At 35.5% G+C, this 10,209-nt stretch overlaps 1 non-coding gene across 1 annotated transcript; it reads right to left on the reverse strand.

Moving 5' to 3' along the window:
- Nucleotides 1-3,184: 3,184 nt before the first annotated feature.
- Nucleotides 3,185-3,292, reverse strand: LOC146938607 (small nucleolar RNA R71). Its single transcript, XR_015033736.1, has one exon. It is a non-coding gene; the product is annotated as a small nucleolar RNA R71 (small nucleolar RNA).
- Nucleotides 3,293-10,209: the final 6,917 nt, after the last annotated feature.

Genomic DNA, 10,209 nt, shown 5'->3' on the forward strand with positions numbered 1-10,209 from the left:
TGGAAGTCGTAGATATGCTCGTTAGATTTCCTAGGAACTATTACATGCTTTGATTCGATAAGGCTAGGCCACTTTATGCCCTTTTTATTGAAAGAAAAAGGGACAAAAACGAGCAAAATCCGTAAATTAACAAGGAAATTCACTTTACCACCATTTTGGCCGTTTTTGAAATTTCTAAATTCAACCTTGGAAGTCGTAGATATGCTCGTTAGATTTCCTAGGAACTATTACATGCTTCGATTCGATAAGGCTAGGCCACTTTATGCCCTTTTTAGTGAAAGAAAAAGGGTTAAAAACGAGTAAAATTCGTAAATTTACAAGGAAATTAACTTAACCCCCATTTTGGCCGTTTTTGAAATTTCTAAATTCAACCATGGAAGTCGTAGATATGCTCGTTAGATTTCCTAGGAACTATTACATGCTTCGATTCGATAAGGCTAGGCCACTTTATGCCCTTTTTATTGAAAGAAAAAGGGACAAAAACGAGTAAAATCCGTAAATTGAGAAGGAAATTCACTTTACCACCATTTTGGCCGTTTTCGAAATTTCTAAAATCAACCATGGAAGTCGTAGATATGCTCGTTAGATTTCCTAGGAACTATTACATGCTTTGATTCGATAAGGCTAGGCCACTTTATGCCCTTTTTAGTGAAAGAAAAAGGGTTAAAAACGAGTAAAATTCGTAAATTTACAAGGAAATTAACTTAACCCCCATTTTGGCCGTTTTTGAAAATTCTAAAATCAATCATGGAAGTCGTAGATATGCTCGTTAGATTTCCTTGGAACTATTACATGCTTCGACTCGATAAGGCTAGGCCACTTTATGCCCTTTTTAGTGAAAGAAAAAGGGTTAAAAACGAGTAAAATTCGTAAATTTACAAGGAAATTAACTTAACCCCAATTTTGGCCGTTTTTGAAAATTCTAAATTCAACCATGGAAGTCGTAGATATGCTCGTTAGATTTCCTAGGAACTATTACATTCTTCGATTGGATAAGGCTAGGCCACTTTATGCCCTTTTTATTGAAAGAAAAAGGGACAAAAACGAGTAAAATCCGTAAATTAACAAGGAAATTCACTTTACCACCATTTTGGCCGTTTTTGAAAATTCTAAATTCAACCATGGAAGTCGTAGATATGCTCGTTAGATTTCCTAGGAACTATTACATGCTTCGATTCGATAAGGCTAGGCCACTTTATGCCCTTTTTATTGAAAGAAAAAGGGACAAAAACGAGTAAAATCCGTAAATTAACAAGGAAATTCACTTTACCACCATTTTGGCCGTTTTTGAAATTTCTAAAATCAACCATGGAAGTGATGAGTCATAGATAGTATTATTTATTGCCTTATTTAGTTTAGTTTTATTTTAGATTTGATTTTATTTTATTGCATTTTATTTTAGTTTAGAATATTTTACTTCAAATTGTCTTTTATTTTATTTTAGGAATAAATATATGGTGGAAGGTGCCTTGGAGCAAAAGAAAGAGGACTGGAGCAAATACAGCGCAAGAATACGAAGATACGGGACAAAAATAAGTTCCCCCAAACTCAGAAGCTTGGCACGGCCGGTGCCAACATGTGGCACGGCCGTGCCCGTCCCCAGGATACTCTTTTGCTGCTTTTCTTCAAGCCCAAGTTACCCTGTTGCAGCTTTACCGTTTTATCCTTCTAGTTGCTTAGTTTCTAAGTCAGATGTAAAGCTATAAATAGAGTAGCTCTCCACCATAAACAATCATGCTTTACTTTGTTTATTTCAATTGTTATTTTAATAAAAGTCTTTATTTTCCCTTTTACTTTCTTTGCAATTTATTTTTACCGTATTTCTCTCTTCTTCCTCCATGTCTACGATGAACATGAGTGAGTAGACTTCTTAGTCTTAGGATTATTGGGGAGTCTAATGACTCAATCCTAAACAAAACATGTCTAAACCCTAATTTCTATGTAACCCTAATTTCTAATCTAGATTCACCGTCTTAACGTGGATTAACAATTATCAAACTGTGGAAGCGAAAGCGGAGGGTTTGATAATCGTTAATCCATCATCCCAAACATCAATTCATAAAGCGAGAGCGGAGTCTTGATGTTGGAACAAGTGAATCTAGACAATAATTGCAAAACAGTGAAATAGTCTTTGCAATTATTGAGACAAAGAGTAGTTTCAATCCTCTATGCATCTTCTAGTAATCATGTCAGCGAAATAGGCTTGGTTGCTAGAAGTAAACTCTCACCGGACTTTCATCGGAAAGGTGAAGGGCTAAGGGAAACCGGTCTTTAGAAATTAGTGTGTAAATCATGAAATTAGATGTTTAGGTTTTGTCTAGTGAAGGATTAGTTATTAAGATGAACCAATGATCCTAAGGCCCTTTATTATTATTGTTTTTACCTTCAGCAATCAAACTCTTTCTTATCAACTTTCTCTCCTCTAATCATTCATTAAAAGTTAATTAAGTTGAACAACTCCCTAGCGGAACGATAACTCTACTTACTACTATTACTTCGATAGGCCGTGCACTTGCGGTTTGGCCCTATCAAGTTTTTGGCGCCGTTGCCGGGGAGTTGTTGAAATTTGATTAACTTTTTAATAGTGATTAGACTATAAAAAAAAAAATCTTTTTCGTTGTTTTATTTTATTTTATTTTATTGTTTCTATATTTCTTTCTAAAAAAAAAAAAAAAAAATCTTTATTTGATTCTATTTTATTTTATTTACTTCATATAAAAAAAAAATCTTTCTCTTTATTTTATTTTATTTTATATATAAAAAAAAATAATCTTTTTCTATTTCTTCTTTTGCCTTTAACTTCTTGGGAAGATAATAACGATATGGCTAAGGAATGCACTCTCATAGAGTATGCAATCCCATCTTCAAATGAGTCATACGATGCTATTGTGTACCCAACGGTCGATGACAATTTTGAAATAGAACCTGAACTTATTGAGTTAGTTCAGCAAAATCAATTTTTCGGATCAACCACTGAGGATCCGAATTTTCATATTTCAACTTTTTTAAGACTCAGTGGAACCGTGAATGCAAACCAAGAGGTCGTAAGGCTGCACTACTTTCCTTTTTCCTTAGGAGGAAGAGCTAGTGCTTGGTTTAATTCATTAAAGCTTGGTTCTATCACTTCATGGCAACAAATGAGGCAAACTTTTCTTGCCCAATTCTTTCCTCATTCTAAAATTGTTCACTTAAGAAAACAAATCATACAATTCACTCAAAAAGATGGAGAATCTCTTTACGATGCGTGGGAACATTTCAAAGAAATGCTTAGACTTTGTCCCCATCATGGTTTAGAGAATTGGCTTATTATTCACACTTTTTATAATGGCCTTTTGTATCCCACAAAAATTTATGTTGATGCAGCTGCAGGTGGAGCTCTGATGAACAAAACATACACAGAAGCATATGCTTTGATCGAGGACATGGCACAAAACCACTATCAGTGGACCTACGGAAGGGACACCACTAATGTTGCTCCTTCACCCTCTCCGAAAGAGGTAGGTATATATGAAAATTCTTCCCTTGATCATCTAGCTGCTAAAGTTGACGCACTCACACAAAAATTTGATAAAATAAATACTAGTGTTGTCACACCTCCCTCTGTATCACCTCTTTGTGAAGTTTGTGGTGTATTTGGCCATATTGGCGTTGATTGCCAACTAGGTAGTGTTGTTAGAAGTCCTGAGCAAGTAAACTATGCTCAATATAATCAAGGGTTTAAAAATAACCAAATTTTTTTTCAAACCCCTCAAAATCTTTTTGGACAAGAAACAACACCACTCAGTTATGCAAACAACCAAATAGTCCCTCAAAAATCCAGCTTGGAACTTTTTTTAGAAAATTTTCTTATAAATCAATCTGAGCAGCTCCAAGAGTTTAAAAACCAAACTGAATTTTTGAAGGACTCTCTTGCCAAACATACATTGAACGTAGACTCCATAGTTACTCACAGTAAGATGATAGAGACTCAGACTTCCCAAGTACCCCAACAGCTGGCTACTCCCTCTCAAACCTCCGAAGTCCTTCTAAGCCAAACCGAAACCAACCCCAAAGACCATATACGTGCTATTATTTTTAGGGATGGTAACCAATTAGGGGACCCCGTTGTGAAAATTAAGAACAATGAACGAGAGATAGGAAGTGATAAGCCTCAAAGTGAGAAAGCTATAGGAGAGAATGACAAGCCATTTGTTTCACCATCTCATGAGCCTAAAATTCCTTTAACACAAGAGTTTGCTAAATCCAAGTTAGATGAGCAGTTTAGAAATTTTATTGAAATACTTCCAAACAAATTGCCACCTAAACTTAAGGATCCAGAGAGATTTTCCATACCTTGTGTCATAGGATATAAAACATTTGAGAAAGCCATGTGTGATTTGGGAGAGCATGTTAGTTTGTTGCCATTATCCCTTTCTGAGAGATTGGGTATAGAATAGATAAACCACCTTCTAACCGTCAAGCTAGTGACTCTAAACAAGCGCTACGTGGGAGGCAACCCATGATTTTTATTGCTTTTATTTTTGTTTGTTTTGTGTTATTTTAATTTATTTTGTAGGTATTTGTCCAAATATGATACAAAAAAGTGAAAGAAAGTTGAAGCCATTGACCTGAAACAAAAAAAAAAAAAAATTGAAAAAAAAATTTTTTTGGAAAAAAAAAAAAAAAAAAATTTTGTGCCTAAGGTCCAGAGGCTAGGCACGGCCCGTGCCTAAGGTGGCACGGCCGTGCCCAAAAAAAAAAAAAAAAACTTTTTTTTTAAAAAAAAAAAAAAAAAAATTAAAAAAAAAAAAAAATTATTTTTTTTCCCTCATTCAAAATAACATCTTTCATCCTTTATCCATAACCCTCTAACCCAAATTCATACACCATTAAACCATAACCCAAAAATCAAACCTTCTTCACCAATCTCCATCATTCAACTCTTAAACTTCACTTAAACCACAACCCCATCACTAAACCAACCCTTCCCAACCAAAACCTTGCCTAACCCTAACCTTCACCCAAAATCCACACCAAGTCAAGTTAAGGTCAATGGCATCAATGAAGAAAGGTAAGGAGATTGAAGACTCCGGAAGTGGTGCAAGAAGCAATCAACAACCTGCAATCATAGGATCAAATTCAAGGATCCCGAGCAAAGAAATAGGTATAAATCTCTAATCTCTAGAACTATCTCTACTTGCAGGTACCTTGATGTTAATTCTATGGATAGACTAGGAATAGAGGATAATGTGATTAGGCTGTTGAATAACACAACCCTATGCTTAGGTACCTTGAAAGGTTTATGGCTTGCACCGTATAGAGTAGGAAAGAGGTAGGGAATGATGAGAGCTGTTTATGTTGTGGGCTATGCTTTATAACCATCATATTAACATTTGCTATTATTTGCTTGATTATCTTGTTTCAATTGTTAAAAAGAAACCGGATGATAAGGGTGATATAATGGTAGGTGGAATCATCACTTTTCTTGCTAGGAAGTTTGGGGTGAGTGTGAATCAAGGGATCAAGAGGATAGAGGGAAACTTTTGGCTAGACTTATATATTATCACTACTTTGTCCTTAGAACCCATGAACCTACTCACAATTACCAATATGAATGGAGAATTATTAAAGCTTATCATTCTACCTAATCCGGACATAACTAATCCGGAGGTGGTGGAAAATTTGTTTTATGTTGGCACTAACCCACAGGTACATAATGATGGTGATGATGATGGTAATCAAGAAGGAGGTAGGTGCAAACTTGCACCATGAGCAAAAAGCCGGTGGAAGCTATAATGAAGAACGGTGGGCATGGATGCAAACCAAGGTTCACAAAATAAGCACCGAGAAACAAAGACAAGGTGTTGAAATGGCCGGGCTAAGAAACAATGTCCTAAGGGGCAATCGAATAAATGAAGAAAATAATCAAATGCCACGGAACATGATACAACACCTTCTCCTCCATGGTCTACTTTATAAAATTGTGAGCTTTCCTCTTCCTTTACTCTCTCTTCTTCCTCCTCTTCTTCTACTTCTTCTTCTACTTCTTCTTCTTCTTCTATTCTTCTTCTTTTATTTTTCTTTGAATCATTGAGGACAATGCTTCCCCTAAGTGTGGGGGGGCCTAATAAAGTGTCTAGAGTCGTAGTGTTCCCAAACTCCCTTGAACTTTATTCTTTTGTTTTGTTTTTATAGCAAGAGGCATAACTAAATAGCTTGTTTTTAATGTAAATATGGCATGAAAATTTTTGTTTTGTCTCTTCCTTAGGTTGCTTCTTGTACATGAAAGTAGTTTCTTGTGTTTCTTATGTTCTTGCTATACCCATGTCTTGTTTTAATGTGAAAATTCTCCAATGAGAAAAGCACCCGGTTGCAATCCTTGAGTAAATGTATAAATAGGTATTTTAAGGAGCACGTTCTATCTTTAGTGTTAACTTAGACCCTTTAAAGTCTTAAGAGTAAAAGTAGTATAAGTTTGTGTGGGAAAATTAATCAAATTGATTCTTAATTGTTATATTCTCCTTAATTTGTTAATGTTAAATGGGGCAGGAGAATGGCACCAACATGTGGGGGAAAGGACAATTACATCCTAACTTCCTAATTATGGTGGTGACTCCTTAATTTGAACTTAAAGTGAAACAAATTCATCAATGCTAGGGGGAAAGGACAATTACATCCAAAAAGACTTCCTACGCGGAGATGAAACAAATAATAATTTTGCAGCACTGCTTAGGGTGATTTTGAATCTAGGGGGAAAGGACAATTACATCTGAGAAGACTTCCTACGAGGATAGATAGCCCCTAAGCATCTGCAGCCCCTTGTGCTTAATTGTTAAATTAATTCAATCTTAACTTTAATTCCCATCACTCTTATACGAAATGAAGAAAGGACTTTTCTCGGTTACTTTAGCATTAAGGATAGAACCTATTCCTCATAATATATGTCTTATACAGGAGCAAGAAAAGGGTTGGACTGCACACACACACTCACTTGAGACTTGATGTTGGGTAGAATAGGTTCATGAGAAGTGTTTTAAGTTGTAATTAGTGTACTTGAAGCAAAGCCTTTCTTTTGAGACACATTGTTCTTAATATTGCCATAATCAATCTTTTGTTGCTACTATGTTTGTTGCCTTTTGCGTGAGGACAAGCAAAGATTCAAGTGTGGGGGAGTTTGATGAGTCATAGATAGTATTATTTATTGCCTTATTTAGTTTAGTTTTATTTTAGATTTGATTTTATTTTATTGCATTTTATTTTAGTTTAGAATATTTTACTTCAAATTGTCTTTTATTTTATTTTAGGAATAAATATATGGTGGAAGGTGCCTTGGAGCAAAAGAAAGAGGACTGGAGCAAATACAGCGCAAGAATACGAAGATACGGGACAAAAATAAGTTCCCCCAAACTCAGAAGCTTGGCACGGCCCGTGCCAACATGTGGCACGGCCGTGCCCGTCCCCAGGATACTCTTTTGCTGCTTTTCTTCAAGCCCAAGTTACCCTGTTGCAGCTTTACCGTTTTATCCTTCTAGTTGCTTAGTTTCTAAGTCAGATGTAAAGCTATAAATAGAGTAGCTCTCCACCATAAACAATCATGCTTTACTTTGTTTATTTCAATTGCTATTTTAATAAAAGTCTTTATTTTCCCTTTTACTTTCTTTGCAATTTATTTTTACCGTATTTCTCTCTTCTTCCTCCATGTCTACGATGAACATGAGTGAGTAGACTTCTTAGTCTTAGGATTATTGGGGAGTCTAATGACTCAATCCTAAACAAAACATGTCTAAACCCTAATTTCTATGTAACCCTAATTTCTAATCTAGATTCACCGTCTTAACGTGGATTAACAATTATCAAACTGTGGAAGCGAAAGCGGAGGGTTTGATAATCGTTAATCCATCATCCCAAACATCAATTCATAAAGCGAGAGCGGAGTCTTGATGTTGGAACAAGTGAATCTAGATAATAATTGCAAAACAGTGAAATAGTCTTTGCAATTATTGGGACAAAGAGTAGTTTCAATCCTCTATGCATCTTCTAGTAATCATGTCAGCGAAATAGGCTTGGTTGCTAGAAGTAAACTCTCACCGGACTTTCATCGGAAAGGTGAAGGGCTAAGGAAAACCGGTCTTCAGAAATTAGTGTGTAAATCATGAAATTAGATGTTTAGGTTTTGTCTAGTGAAGGATTAGTTATTAAGATGAACCAATGATCCTAAGGCCCTTTATTATTATTGTTTTTACCTTCAGAAATCAAACTCTTTCTTATCAACTTTCTCTCCTCTAATCATTCATTAAAAGTTAATTAAGTTGAACAACTCCCTAGCGGAACGATAACTCTACTTACTACTATTACTTCGATAGGCCGTGCACTTGCGGTTTGGCCCTATCAGGAAGTCGTAGATATGCTCGTTAGATTTCCTAGGAACTATTACATGCTTCGATTCGATAAGGCTAGGCCACTTTATGCCCTTTTTATTGAAAGAAAAAGGAACAAAAACGAGTAAAATCCGTAAATTAACAAGGAAATTCACTTTACCACCATTTTGGCCGTTTTTGAAATTTCTAAAATCAACCATGGAAGTCGTAGATATGCTCGTTAAATTTCCTAGGAACTATTACATGCTTCGATTCGATAAGGCTAGGCCACTTTATGCCCTTTTAGTGAAGGAAAAAGGGTCAAAAACGAGTAAAATCCGTAAATTAACAAGGAAATTCACTTTACCACCATTTTGGCCGTTTTTGAAATTTCTAAATTCAACCATGGAAGTCGTAGATATGCTCGTTAGATTTCCTAGGAACTATTACATGCTTCGATTCGATAAGGCTAGGCCACTTTATGCCCTTTTTATTGAAAGAAAAAGGGACAAAAACGAGTAAAATCCGTAAATTAACAAGGAAATTCACTTTACCACCATTTTGGCCGTTTTTGAAATTTCTAAAATCAACCATGGAAGTCGTAGATATGCTCGTTAGATTTCCTAGGAACTATTACATGCTTCGATTCGATAAGGCTAGGCCACTTTATGCCCTTTTTAGTGAAAGAAAAAGGGTTAAAAACGAGTAAAATTCGTAAATTTACAAGGAAATTAACTTAACCCCCATTTTGGCCGTTTTTGAAAATTATAAAATCAACCATGGAAGTCGTAGATATGCTCGTTAGATTTCCTTGGAACTATTACATGCTTCGACTCGATAAGGCTAGGCCACTTTATGCCCTTTTTAGTGAAAGAAAAAGGGTTAAAAATGAGTAAAATTCGTAAATTTACAAGGAAATTAACTTAACCCCAATTTTGGCCGTTTTTGAAAATTCTAAATTCAACCATGGAAGTCGTAGATATGCTCGTTAGATTTCCTAGGAACTATTACATGCTTCGATTCGATAAGGCTAGGCCACTTTATGCCCTTTTTATTTTAAGAAAAAGGGACAAAAACGAGTAAAATCCGTAAATTAACAAGGAAATTCAGTTTACCACCATTTTGGCCGTTTTTGAAAATTCTAAATTCAACCATGGAAGTCGTAGATATGCTCGTTAGATTTCCGAGGAACTATTACATGCTTCGATTCGATAACGCTAGGCCACTTTATGCCCTTTTTATTGAAAGAAAAAGGGACAAAAACGAGTAAAATCCGTAAATTAACAAGGAAATTCAATTTACCACCATTTTGGCCGTTTTTGAAATTTCTAAAATCAACCATGGAAGTCGTAGATATGCTCGTTAGATTTCCTAGGAACTATTACATGCTTCGATTCGATAAGGCTAGGCCACTTTATGCCCTTTTTAGTGAAGGAAAAAGGGTCAAAAACGAGTAAAATCCGTAAATTAACAAGGAAATTCACTTTACCACCATTTTGGCCGTTTTTGAAATTTCTAAAATCAACCATGGAAGTCGTAGATATGCTCGTTAGATTTCCTAGGAACTATTACATGCTTCGATTCGATAAGTCTAGGCCACTTTATGCCCTTTTTAGTGAAAGAAAAAGGATCAAAATCGAGTAAAATCCGTAAATTAACAAGGAAATTCACTTTACCACCATTTTGGCTGTTTTTGAAATTTCTAAAATCAACCATGGAAGTCGTAGATATGCTCGTTAGATTTCGTAGAAACTATTACATGCTTCGATTCGATAAGGCTAGGCCACTTTATGCCCTTTTTAGTGAAGGAAAAAGGGTCAAAAACGAGTAAAATCCGTAAATTAACAAGGAAATTCACTTTACCACCATTTTG

Source organism: Medicago sativa, chromosome 3 (genome assembly GCF_051527215.1).
Source record: "Medicago sativa cultivar Bolivia chromosome 3, Bolivia_mono, whole genome shotgun sequence".
Classification (NCBI taxonomy): Eukaryota; Viridiplantae; Streptophyta; class Magnoliopsida; order Fabales; family Fabaceae; genus Medicago; species Medicago sativa.